Genomic DNA, 14943 nt, shown 5'->3' with positions numbered 1-14943 from the left:
GATGCCCTAAGGAAATCAGTCTGATCCCAGAGAAAACAATTAGAACCATGTGGTTTGTCATTCACCACTGTTTTTAGAAGCCCTGCCAAAACATTTGAGATGAAGACAAAGGGGTCATTCATGCCCTGCAGCTCACAGTGGGGAAAGCAGAGTCCCCTGGATAGGGAAAGGCAGGCAGTCTGTCAGCTCCCACCACTAGGGCTTTATTAGCAGGGCAAACACAATTTAGGGACTCAATGAGGAGGTCAAACACTGCTGCTAGTCAGAGAGGAATCCTCCAATGTAGCCCACCCCCACCCCAACCCGATGCCTGGGGAGCTTGGCATGGAAGGGGTCCCCACCTAATTAGTGTCCTTCTGAATGTGCACAGGCAGAAGCCCACAGGGAATTTCTGTGACTATTTAATTGTGGTTGAGTCTCTTTTGTCTGAAACCAGACTAGGAACTGCCAGTCCAATGCAGTACCAGCGGGGAGCTTTACAAAGTTGTCTAATGAGTTGTCCTTCCATGTTTCTGTCATGCTCTGTTGGGGAGAGAATTGTCCATTTGCCCCGGAACACTGACCAGTGGATATAGCAACCTACTGAACTTCAGGAACCTCTAGAAGTAACGAGAGTCTTATCAATAGAGCAATTCAAACCTAAGTAGAAGAGTCTCCTGACATGGAAATAGAGAATTCAAGAATGAAACTGTGAAAGAAGAGGGAAGAGAGATTCAACAGGATGTACGATGCTCCCCACATCTGTGATTTTGAGCTTATAAATAAGCAAATCCTATATTAAAAAAATGCCTGCCTGGTACAGTGTAGGAGTTTAATGTTTACTAAATGATTAATTGAATGGACAAACAAAAGAATAATTTTGCTGCCTTTAGGCCCAGGGGATATTGAAATATTTTAGCATAAATCACCCATTCTAATGCAAATATTCTTCCACGAATTTAAGTTGTGATCAAATTTTTATTTAAATTTTTTTATTATTATGGAAAGAGTCCTTGACTTCATAGGGCCAATGGCTTTCTTTCCATTTTATATACTCTTGTTTTATACACTCTAAACTTCAGGGAAGATATTTGCAAAACAGTAATCTGAGATCTTAGAAAAAGTATAAGCCAAATAAATTATTGCTATTTTTTCCCTTGGAGAAGGTTACTGGGTAAGTGCTGAGTCGTAACAACTTGTATAGAAAGCAGAATATAAAATCCTAAACAAAGGGCAGTCAAGCCCAGGGAAACACGTAATTCCAAGGAAATTTCACTGACTTTTTATTTAAAGCAAAATAGCTCAGTAGGGTGTGTGGAAAGTGAAGTTTAATGATGAGAGGTTCAGGGGTTTGCATATGGGTACCTGTTCTGCCAATGATTTGCAAGGTGCCCTTGAGGAATCATTTCCTATCTGAACCTCCAATTCTTCTTATATAGAATGATAAAAGTAATACTTTTACTTACATTCAGTATAGTGTTCTGGGTGTTTTGGAATATCAGATGAAATATTGCACATGAATGCCATTTAAAAATGTGTAACTTTATAACAAACTATTTTATTGTCATTTTTATGATCATCTTATTTTAACATCTGTATTAGTCTGTTCTCACACTGCTACTAAAGATATACATGAGACTGGGTAATTAAAAAAAAAAAAAGAGATTTAATTGACTCACAGTTCCACATGGCTAGGGAGGCCTCACAATCATGGCGGAAGGCAAAGGAGGTGCAAAGTCATGTCTTACATGGCAGCAGGCAAGAAAGCTTGTGTAGGGGAACTCCCCTTTACAAAATCATCAGATCTCATGAGACTTATTCACTATTATGAGAACTGCACAGGAAAAACCCACCCCCAAGATTCAGTTACCTCCCACAGGGTCCCTCACATGACGCATGGAAATTATGGGAGCTAGAATTCAAGATGAGATTTGGGTGGCCAAATCTCATAGTCAAAGCATATCAACATCCAAACCCAAACACCAGTTTCTGAGCTTGTCAATACCTCTACAATAGCTACTAACTATAGAAATTCTATTACTTCTATATTAGTCTGTTTTCACACTACTGATAAAGATACATCCAAGACTGCACAATTTACAAAAGGAAGGTTTATTGGACTTACAGTTCCCTGTGACTGCGGAGGCCTTGCAATCATGGCAAATGTTGAAAGGCACGTCTCATATGGTGGCAGACAAGAGAGCTTGTGTAGGGAAACTCCCATTTTTAAAACCATCAGATCTCATGAGGCCTATTCACTATCAAAAAAACAGCATGGGAAAGATGTGGCCCCATGATTAAATCACCTCCCACCAGGTTCCTCCCACAACGCATGGGAATTTAAGATGAGATTTGGGTGCGGACACAGCCAAACCATATCAACTTCCATATTAAACATTTTTATTGAATTTGAAGAAAATAATGTGGGAATATTATTTTCATTAACTATTAAAAAACCCACATAGCCACTTGTTTTTTATCTTACTTATTGATATTTGCAGAAATGACCATGAAGTGGGAGGAAGGACTCTGGATCAAGTGATAGGGAACATGAGAGTCAGTCTAGTCTTTACTTCCTATTCTCTCCTTCTTTCCTTTATTCTTCCCTCCCCACTCCCTGCATTTATGTGATAGGCATTTATGTGATAATATATTAATATTATATCCTGTGATATAAAGTTAAGAACACTAATTTCCTGATCTCAATGACTACAAAATTTACTAATGGCAAAGGTCAACAGTAAATCAAAACAAAGTATTCAATATGTACTAACCAGGATGGATGGGATGTCAAAGGAAGCTTCTTGGAAAAGAAAATGGCTGGTATGGATTTTGAAGAGTTAGTAGAAGTTTGGAGGGAAACAAAGGGTGGGCTGAGGAAACTTCATGTAGTTCCACAGAATTAAAGGGAAAGGTGTTTATCCAGGAAATGAGACAAAAAAGGTAGAGAAACACCTGATCAGGAAGGGTGTTCTCAGCCAAAAGATGTTTGATTTCATTTGAGGGTTACAGTGAACCATGGAAGAGATTAAAATCAGGATGGTGATGTGACCCAAATGGTATTTTGAAAAACCATTTTGTCATTTATTGGAAACACAATTGGCGGTGGGAGGAGACCAGAGGCAGGAAGACCAGTATGAGGCTGCTGTAATGTCCTAAGTGAAAGAAATGGCCAAGATGCAGGCAAGGAAGTGTAGAAAGAGAAGAGGGCACTGAGGACAGGTCTGATGGCACCTCAGACAGGACCAGGTGGATGGCTACATGCAGGGTCAAAGGAGAACAGAGGGCTTCCTTCTGCCCTACCTCAAGATATTGGCCAGGCAAACTATTTTGCCTTTTTTAAGGTTATTTTTCTAATGTATAAAAGCGCAAGTTTATATAGTTCACTTTTAGAAATCAATGTGTCTTTAGGAACCATACGTCTCCATCATCTGTTGGAGAACATTCCAGGTAAAGGGATAGTTTGTTGATTTGTTTTTATAGATGAGACAACATTGTTAATAAGACGAAGAAGTTGGACATCTTTTGTTTCTAGTTTTCTATGTTCAGAAGCAAGCACCTCCATCATCTTGTGTAAATCTTTGTAGGTCAAGTAAGGAACAGGCTTTAATGGGCCAGTCAGCCTGAAAATTCGTAAACTTTCTGTGATAAACATGTTTGTCATTCTTTATTCGACAATGTACATAATAGGCATAACACCTTGTTTGTAACTTACAATATTATGATACGGCTTTTCCCAATTCACCAGAATTGATACCTTAAATTTATTCTAAATTGATATCTTAAATTTAGTCTAAATGTCATCACAAGAATTAATATGAATTATTAGATACATACATTTAGATAGACGTGATGCTCTCTTTTGAAAAAATGTAGTATCTGAAAAGCAATTCTGAAGAACAATTATCAATGTATAAGCAAGTAAATATCAGTTAACATATAAATTAATGAAGCAAGACTTTACAATATGCTCCAAAGATCATTCGGTAGACAAGGTAGTAAACAGAAACTCTATATTGAATTTAGAATAAAGTTGAAGAATATTGTTTAAATTAAGGTATCACTTCTGATGAATTGGGAAGAGCCTCATCAATCTTTTCTTTCCTAGTGTTGTACACTCCCCCATGTGAGCTCATCCACTCCTGCGATGCTGTTTTATCACCTACAGTTCAGACAGGTTAGAGGCAGCTGCAGTCCACTGGGATATATTTGCAGTTTCCTCTGTCTTGTTTTCCAGAAATTATCTTTATTTTGAATGTATTTCTTATCTATTTGAAGATAACTCCTCCCCAGCCCTCTGTCTCCACCATAGTCACTCTCATTTGACCTCAACCAGGAGCCCGATCTTAGGGATGTTATGTACAAAGCAAGCCCTAAGATAAATTAGTAAGGGAAGGGAACTTTCCAAGCCTGTGGAAACCCCAAGGTTGCCCTTTGGAAAAAACAATTGATTCTTTCCAGCATCAAACACAAAGACTTGTCTTTCCTTAGAAACATGGATTACTGTCTCATTCACCTCTTTCTGCTCTAACTTACTGTGTGATTTTGGGCATGTTATTGATGACTAAACCTCAAATTCCTCACTTGTAAAATGAAAATAATAAGGTCTGTCTTATAGAGATACTTTGTACATTCAATCTCTAACATAGGGTTGGCAGGTCTACCAGTCAGGATAGGTTAGATTCTCAGATAGTAACAACCAAAAGGAGCTTCTCAGGGACATAAAACAATTATTTCTTGTGCATGCTACATGGCCAGTCAAGTCTGAGAGGGTCCTCTGCTCTCTGTAGTACTGCAAGGATCCAATCTGACGGAGGCGCCACTAACTTATGACATCAATATCTCAATATCAGACTTCAAGGTGACTTGGACATTTAGTTACATTTCATTAGATAAAATAAATTGCATGGCCACATTGTACTTCAAAGGTGCAGGGAAGTATAGTCTTTCCATGTCCATAGATTGATTGGAGAACTAGACCCATTTCTGTGCACAGAAATATCTGAGTATCTAGATAGTTTAGCCACCTTTTGTTTTCCAAAATTCATCAGTATTCACAATACTAGAGAAAAAATGTTTTAATTCAAACACACATGTTAATGAAAATAGTGTCTGATGTGTGAGTGACTGTGTGTCTGTGTTGGGGGGCAGGTACTGTCTACATACATGTGTACTGTGTGTGGCTGAATAGGTGAGGAAAGTGTAAGAAATATATTGACAAAAGTTATTGACTTTGGGTTTTCTTAATGATATGCCAGTTTTCTATAAATTTCTAGAGGTTAATGAAGTAATTAATGATATATTTTGGATATATATCAAAGTAAGCCCAATATAAGCTTCCTAATCCCTAAAGGAACTCATCAACTCCTCAGAAGAGCTAAAATTCTTATGGAGAGAAAGGAAAAAGAAAAACACAAACCCTAATTTTCCTCATGGTCCTCCTCTTTGGTTATCAGCAAATAGATAGTAAAACAACATCTTGGTATTAGAGGGAGTTATCCAGCTTCACTGTTAGCTGTGTGATATTGGATAAATCACATCACCTCTCTGAGAATTATTTTCCTTGAATGTAAAACAACAACGATACCCTGTTTGCCTTTGCAGTCTCCTGCTTAATACATCAATCCCCTTGAGCATTACTTAGGTTCCCAGGAGCCTATTACATTGATGGTGAGACCCATTTTATTTCTGTGTAGTGCTGTGAAGAAAGTTATTTCTTATATTAAGCTGGAACCTGTTCTCCATTGGCCATTCAAGACAGGGATACTTTTTCTACACTACGCCAATTCTTCCAGAAGGCAATATATCCCCTTAATTCTGTGCATATCCTCTGAACTTTTCCATTTTATTTATTCTGCCTTGGTATACACGATGAAACTATTTAAGAACATTTTTCTTTAAATACAACAAGTGAACTGGATACCACATGTGCTCTGAACTACTAGTAATATGCCTTATAAAATAATGAGAAAGGATGAAGAGAAGTGAAATAAAAAGCTCTCTGTGTGTGTGCACATGTGCATGTATGCATGCATTTCAGTTTTCATTTCTGTAGCTGCTCATTAGGCCATGGTTGCTACTTATAACTTCTTTCCTCTACAATTGAATCCATGTTCACTTTCCCCTTATCCATTATCTCCACTAATCAATGTTCTTTACCAGGTAGGCAGCCCCAATCTCCATTCCTATATGGTGTAAATCCTTGGTTGTTTTGCTTTCTATCTTGGTTGCTGCAATTTCCCATTCACTGTTACTATTACACATGGGAATGCTAAAATTTCCCCAGGAGAATCCTCTGGGTTCCCAATCTAGTCCTTCCTGACCTATTTACTATTAAGGAGAACTCAAATTTTCATTGATGATCAAGATCAATCATCTAGCTAGGATGGTAACTTCTTTCCTCCCATGGGTTTAGTGATGTAACAAGCCTGAAATGGCCTCTGCAACTGTCAACTCAGTGGGACAATCATTGTGTCCACTGGTGAAAATATTTCTCCATTGACAACTTAAACTTTCCAATCACAACAGTTCCAAGTTGTAGAGACAGGGAACAAATACTCTGTGAATGGGTACAATGGTAAAAATTTATTCCCAGACCCACTATCCTGTGGAAGAAATAGCACCATATATTAGTTGCTTATTTAAAGCATATACTACACATTTTAAAATATAACTTCAAACTTTTCAGAATGTTTTTTCCTAATAGGCCCTATCACTGAGCCCTCAGTAAGCCATTCTATCAGTCTAGGATGCTAGATGCTTTTAGAGATGGGCTATATTGTAAGGTCATTGAATTCCAGAGTAAAAGCCAACTGCCACATTTCTTTTGCCATAAAATGAGTTTCCTATGTTCAGAAGTAATGTTGCATGTTATTCCATGGTGGTGAATAGAACATTCTGTCAGTCCATAGATGGCGGTTCTGGCAATAAGTTGTGGGGGCAGGAAAGACAAATCTATATCCAGAATATGCATCTGTTGCAGTGAAGACAAATCACTGTCCCTTCTATGATGAAAATAACTCAACATCACTAGCCTGATATAAGGCTATTTCCCCAAAGAAATGATGTAACTATGATATTAAAATAGACATATCCATTTATTGCCATAAAAATCTTAATAAGATTATATACCTTAACCCATTAAATTTTGTGCTGGGAATTTATTCTCAAGAAACAATCAAATATAAAGAAAGTTCTTTATGCCCAAAGGAATTACATGTTATTAGAAAAACCTGGAGAACAACCTTAGCATCCTACAATGAGAGGCTGGGAATTAAATTATGTGCATAAGTTCAAGAAATTATTACACAGCATTTAATAACAGTAAGTAATACCAAATAAACTCTTACTGTTGAGTCAAAAAAAGCAGGGTAAAATATTTGCATATACAAGGTAACATTATTAAGAAAGAAAAACTTATGCATATGAAAAAAAATAAAAGCCTGGAAAGCACCCTGTGTCCAATCAATTACCATTTGCTCTCCTTAAATGTCTCCTTTATCTGTGGACTCCTCTCCTTCTCCATCATTCCCATCAGTGTCTTGTTGCTGCCTCTCATCTGGATGACAGCAGCAGCTTCCTAAAAGCCTCTCCCCAGGAACCCCTGCCTCATTGAGATACATTCTCTACACTACAGTGGGAGGGATTTTAAAATACGAATTTGATTATGGAATTTTTCTCATTTAAACCCTTCAGTGTCTTTTCATTTCTTTTTTTTTTTTTGTGTTTGTTTTTTTTACGGAGTCTCACTCTGTCACCCAGGCTGGAGTGCAGTGGCGGGATCTCGGCTCATGGCAACCTCTGCTGCCCAGGTTCAAGCGATTCTCTTGCCTCAGCCTCCTGAGTAACTGGGATTACAGGCACCCGCCACCACGCTCGGCTAATTTTTCTATTTTTAGTAGAGATGGGGTTTCACCATCATGGCTAGGCTGGTCTTGAACTCCTGACCTCAGCCTCAGCCTCCCAAAGTGACACCCACCTTAGCCTCCCAAAGTGTTGGGATTACAGGCGTGAGCCACCACGCCCAGCCCCACTTTTCATTTCTTTAAGAGTAAATTCTAAAATATTTAATGTGCCTAAAAAGGCTATCTGTGATTTTCGCCACAGGAGACCTCTCCAGCCTCATGATTTCCTGCCCATATACCCCAGCACTGTCGGTCCACATTCAGTCCTGCTTTCTGTCCAGATGCACCTGCTCATGGGCACTAAGCTCTAACCTTGAATGTTATCAGTGGTAAACCTTAGGCACTAGGTTATGCAAATTTCTATGTCTTTCCTCCTATTGTCCTGTTTCATTTTAAAAAATATTCTTCATGGAATAAGAACCTCTGTTAAGTAAAATATAATTAATACTAAAATAATAAAAAAATGCATTCAGGTTGATAATTTTTATTTTCCCACTAGACTAGGAAGATCTACCATAGGCAAATTATTTCAAGAGATGACTAATCAGACTACAAATTTCAGGCAGAATGTCTACCGCTGCACAGAAGGAAAAAGAGGGACTAAGGATCTGTGTCATCCATTCATAATTATTTCATAATTACAGAACAAGTGGAGAAAACATTACCATCAGGCTGACAGGACTCAGAATAAACCTTCATAAAAGAATGTTACTATGACAAGAGTAAAGGAGGGGTGCCCTCTCCCTTTCATGGTTTAAAGTGGAAGTGCTCCTCCCCACCCCAAGATTCACCCTGTAGCCCCCTCCCTTCCACCCCCAGGGGATCTCCACATGAATCCCTCCCTGGTGGTGAATTCCCCAGGCTCCCAGAGAGGAAACAAAATCCTGGGATTTCTCTCTCTCACACAGCTCTGTCGCTTTCAACAGAATTTTTAACCCATAAGGAAAGTTTTCTTTTTAAAAATCCTTTTCTAGTTTTAAAAAATAATTCAGTAGAAAGGCAATTCTTAGAACCTGTGTCTTCCATGTCACCTAAGACCATTCACAATTATTCAAAAATGCTGGGGTGGCCAGATGCTCTTGCAGCTGTCTCTGCACTGGATTGGTGTGTCTGGTTGTTCCTCATTTCTCCCTTCTGACTCCCATGACAGCGCTTCTAATTCATGGAATCTACTATACAGAATGCTTTACCAGACAGCTGATATATCCAGGATGAATCCTTGCATCACAGTACCTAGCATATCACTGGACTTCTGCTAGGAGAGACATAAACTGGTCATGGTTTACTGGTCATCTGATTTCAAGGTGATGGTCACGGTCTCAGGAAAGTGTTCTCAGCTTCCAGAACCACAAGAAAACTTCCTGGGTGGTAACAGCAGCTTTAGATGGTGGCTCCATTATGACTTCCTCAGGTATATCTTTCTGGATCTTTTGATCAGTTCAAATTGCCCTGTTATAGACTCTCATAACCATATGCTCTCATTATACATGTATGTATGTGATTTCTTTGTGGGTGTGTCCCTCATTATACTGTAAGTTCCACAAAGATAGGAATTATCACTTTCTTTCTTTCTTCTTTCTCTCTCTCCCTGTGTATTTTTATTCACCGTTATATCTCCAATGTCTAACCCAGTCCAAAGTGTGTGGTGGGGGCTTAGTATACTCTTCCTGAATGAATATAGATAAAGCTTACTCGAGGAGTTCTAATTTAAGTAATAGTGCAGCTTGCATTGGACTAATTATCCCAGAGGAAACAATAAAAATTATGGACACAGTATAAGAAAAAACAACTGAAACAACCGAAGAGTAACAAAGAGAGGACAGAAACCAGTAAGGAATTGATCCTTGAAAAAAGGGAGCCATACTGGGTGAAATGTGCATCTATTTTTCTCTTGAGGATACTGTAATAGTTACAGAGTGTGGCAGCTAGAACTCAGGCCACCTTCTTTTGGGTCTGAGGAGTCAGAACTTCCAGAGATCTTGGAATATTGATATGGAAAATTCTAAGAAAGAGTAGAGCCAGAAAGAATACAGCCCAAAGTCCATGTATAGTCATTCCTCTGTATCTGCAGGAGATTGGTTCTAGGACCTCCTCTGGCAGATAACAAAATCTGTGGATACTCAGGTTGCTTGTACAAAATGATGCAGTATTTGCTTATAACCTAGGCACATTCTCCAATATACTTTAAATCATCTTTAGATACTACTTACAATACCTAATAAAATGTAAATAATTGTTATACTGTATTGGTTTTTTGATTTGTATTTTTTTGGGGGCATTGTTTTTAAGTTTTTGATTTTCTTTTTTTGAGATGGGGTCTCACTCTGTTGCCCAGGCTAGAGTGCAGTGCCATGAGCTCGGCTCACTGCAACCTTTGCCTCCTGGGCTCAAGTGATCCTCCTGACTCAGCCTCCCAAGTAGCTGGAATTACAGGCCAACATCACCACACTAAGCTATTTTTTGTATTTTTTTTAGTAGAGACAGGATTTCTCTATGTTGTCCAGGCTGGTCTAGAACTCCTGGGTTCAAGTGATCCACTTGCCTCTGCCTCCCAAATTGCTGGGATTACAGGCGTGAGCCACCATCCCCCATAATTTTTTGAATATATTTGATTTGCAGATGGTTGAATCAATGAATGGGAAACCATGATACATAGGACCCACTGACTGAATTATTCTCTAATCTTCATGTGACTCGCAAACTATGCATGTTTGGATGAAACTCTGGGTCTAGCAGGCAATATGAAGAGCTTGAAGGATAAACAAACTAAGCAGAGTTGTAATCTGCTGCTTGCCATAGAAGAGTAAGAGTTTGGAGTTAGAATACCTCTGTGTGAGAGGGGTTTGTTAAACACCTTTGGTTTTTCACCGAACTTTTAGAAAGGCCATACTTTAGAAGTAAAGACTACTTCTGAGAACTAAGACATTTGCAAAAGCAGCATATGCAAACAAAGGCTAAAGCTAAGTGCTTGAGGATCAAGGTGCTCTTTGAATAATATATTTAACTTCTAGAACAAATAAACAACACTGTTCCAAAAACGTTAACAAAAGAGTCTCTACAATGTATTAAAAACAATACTTAAATCACAACTTAAAAAAGAGGGTTTTAAGAGACAGAGACACAATGCTCAAATTTGTTTCTAGGGTGATTTCTCCTGTGACCCTGGTGAAGGGGGATTTGGAGGGGACCCAGACTACAGACAGGAGGAGACGTCCTGGTCCAGGGAGAATGGCCAAGATTATCTCAGGATTTCATGAAGAGGAGAAATGAAGGTCATTTCCTAGAGATTAATGGAGAATTTGATTGTGAGAAGAAAATTGTTTAAGGAGCAGGGGTGGGTGTGGAGGCAAATGTCACACACTCCAGAAGGTAAAGTGAGCTGGCTCTTCCCCTCTTACTCCTTGGAAAGAGGGAAAGCTCATCAGAGCCAGGACCCTGGAAAAGTGATGTGATGAAGAGAAGGAAGCCCTGAATAGCACCATCTGAAAGGCATTTCCAAGGAAGCCAGGGATGTGACTCTGTCTTGGTTGCAGAGATCAAAAGGTTTTATGAAGGAAGCAATGGCTCTCTAGCCCCCTTCTGGGTGAATTCTGGGGTAGAGGGATCCGGTTCCTTTGATAACTGGTTAGTTATAGCTATAGGGTGAAGCCAGTTGAGTAATATTGGTCTGGGCTTCCAGAGACACAAGGTCTTCTTGAACCATAAGCTCTCTGAACAATGCCCCACCTAGGCAGAGCAGAGAACCCTGAACTTTTGCCTGGAGAGAACAAAGAAGTGCACGTCTTGGGAGCCACCAGACCTGGGACTACCCATTGGACCCCTAACCTCCACTGTTCTTGGCCTGTCTCTCTTTCCCATTAGATTGTGAGCTCTTTGAGGACAGAGACTACCTCTTCTCCATCCTTGTTTCCCTAGCCTAATACACCATCAAATAATGCTGCGGAAAGAAAAAGTAAAGGAATAAATAAATAAACCTTAGATAAGTGGTCCATCCACTAATCCTCAATTCCTGATTAGTAAAATGAGAATAACAATAGCTACTAACAAAAGTATTGTGTAGACTGTATGACTTAATGAATGTGAAAGCACCTGGTATGGAATTTAACATAAAATAGATAATCAAAAAAAAAAAAAAATCATCTGTGGGAGGCCGAGGGAAGCAGATCACCTGAGGCTGGGAGTTCGAGACCAGCCTGACCAACATGGAGAAACCCCATCTCTACTAAAAATACAAAATTAGTCAGGCGTGGTGGCGCATGCCTGTAATCCCAGCTACTCGGGAGGCTAAGGCAGGAGAACCAGTTGAACCCAGGAAGCAGAGGTTGCAGTGAGCTGAGATCGTGCCATTGCAATCCAGCCTGGGCAACAAGAGTGAAACTCCATCTCAAACAAACAAACAAACAAACAAAAAATGTGTAAAAAATGACAACGTAACTCATCTCCAAGAAGAAACAAATCAATAAAAAACAGACCCACAGATGACCAGAGATTGTATATTGCAGGTAATCACTTTAAAATAACCAATATAAAAAAATTAAAGAAATAGATATAATAAATAAGGGAGAATTTTAGAAGAAATATAGAAACTTAAAAAGGAATCAAATATATATCTTAAAGAAATAAGACAGCTAAAATTAAAAAATTAATTGGATGAGATTAACAGCAGATTGGGTTCAACAAAAGAAAGTATTCATAAATTTAAAGATATATTATTAAAACTTATCCTGAATAAGAACAGAGAGAGAGAGAAAGAAAAGCTGAAATACAAAATAAAACAAAACAAAAACCTGTAATTTAGTCCCAGAGGGAGAGGAGAATGAGAATTACACAGAAAAAAATAATTGAAGAAATATTGACCGAACTGTTACAAAGTTTGATAAAACAAAAATGTCAACTTACAGACTGAAGCAGCCCAGGAAACTCCAGGAAGAACAAATACAAAGAAAATCACACCTGAACACATTGTAATCTAAGTGTAATCAATCAAAGCAAAAGAAAAAGCATTAAAAGTATTTAGAGCAGGGTAACGACATATACAGGAGAATCTGGAGAAGACTAACAGCATATCAGCATATTTATTATTAAAAAGAAAGAAAAAAGAAAATAATGAAAATTAGAAGATAAAGGAATGATATTTTAAAGTGTCAGGGCAGGGGATGAGGCATGGGAAGACACTGTCACATAGATTGTTTTATCAAATGAAAGTATGTTTTTAAAAATGAAGAAAAAATAAAGATAGTTTCCAGATAAGCTGTAGACAGAAGCTAAGAAAATGAATTCAGACTTACACTACCAGAAATGCTCAAGAAAGCTCTTAAGGATGAATGTAAATGATATCAAATGAACATTTGAATCCAAAAGAAAGGAAGGAAGAGCACTATGAATAGTATATATGAAAAGCTATATTTTCCTTTCTCAAATGTTATAAAATGTAATGGACTGTTTAGAGCAAAAATAATAACAAAATGATGGTTTCTAACAAAGGAAAAGTAAAACGTGATGACTGCAGAAATAGAGGATGAGAAGATGCTATTTACAGCTCTTACATGGTATATGAAGTGATATAATGTCAATTCAGTATCGATGTAGACAAGTAAAGTAAGGATGCTTATTGTTATTATTAGAACAACCATTGAAAAAAAGGAATAAAAGCAAAAAAGCCATAGAAGAGATAAGTTGAATAACTAAACCAAAATCCAACAGCATGATTATCCCAAGAGAAGACAGGAAACATGGAATAAAAATACTAAGAACTAAGAGCACAGATAAACAACGAATAGCAAGCTGCTATATTTAATCCAAATTATATTAATACTTACATTAAATGTGAATGAACTAAACATTCCAATGGAAAAGCAGGGGTTGTCACACTGGATATAAATAAAGAATTAAGTACTTTTTTTTTTCTTTTTTTAAGAGATATACATTATCTATAAAGAAAAAAGTGAATTAAATGCAAAAAGATTAAAAAAAATGCTCAGCAGAACCTCATGACCTGTGTGAAAATAAATATGAAAGAGTTCATATTGCATATTAGGCAAAGTAGATTTCAAGGCAGGGAGTATTACCATTGATAAAGGGCATTATTTCATGATGATTAAATGGTCAATTACTGAAGAATACTTGGAAATTCTAAACGTATGCAATAAATAACAATACTCCAAAATACATAAAGAAAAATTTGACAAAAGTAAAGGGATAAATAGAAAAATGCACAAACATAGTCTATGATTTTAATACCATTCAGTTAGAGTTGATATAACAAATAGATAACATGGCCGGCTGCGGTGGCTCACGTCTATAATCACAGCACTTTGGGAGGCTGAAGCAGGTGGATTGCTTGAGCTCAGGAGTTTGAGACCAGCCTGGGTTACATGGCAAGACCCTGTCTCTACCAAAAATATAAAAAGTAGTCAGGCATGGTGGCTCATGCCTGTGGTCCCAGCTTCTTAGGGTGCTGAGGTGGGAGGATTGCTTTGAGCCTGGGAGGCAGGGATTTCAGTGAGTCAAGATCCTGCCACTGCACTCCAGCCTGGGTGACAGAGTGAGACCCTGTCTCCAAACAAACAAACAAACAAACAGACAACAAACAAAAAAAACAAAAACAAAAAAACCAAGTAGATAACAATACAGAAAGAATGCAGAAGATTTGAAAATAGTGTTAACCAACTTGATCATACAACATTTGTAGAACATATACCCAGCAATTGCAGGATGCATGTCCTCTTTAAGTGCATATGGGACTTTTATAACAATAGGCCTTTTGCTTACTCTTAAAACAAGTCTCAATAAATGTCAGCTAGTTAGAATCATACAGAGTATTTCTCTGACAGGAGTAGAAAAATATTTGAAATTAATAACAATAAGATATTCAGAAAAGCCCGAAATATTTGGAAATTGAAGAAATAATACAGGAGGTTAAAAGATTTTGAAATGGATGATAATGAAAACGCAACATACAAAAATTTGTGAGAGGGAAATAAATGCTTAGAAATATATGTATGAGTTTAAATGCTTATATCAGAAAAATGGTAAGTTTCAAATCAGTGATCTATACCTC

This window comes from Macaca nemestrina, chromosome 18 (assembly GCF_043159975.1).
Source record: "Macaca nemestrina isolate mMacNem1 chromosome 18, mMacNem.hap1, whole genome shotgun sequence".
NCBI lineage: Eukaryota > Metazoa > Chordata > Mammalia > Primates > Cercopithecidae > Macaca > Macaca nemestrina.
Note: the sequence above shows the minus strand (reverse complement) of the source record.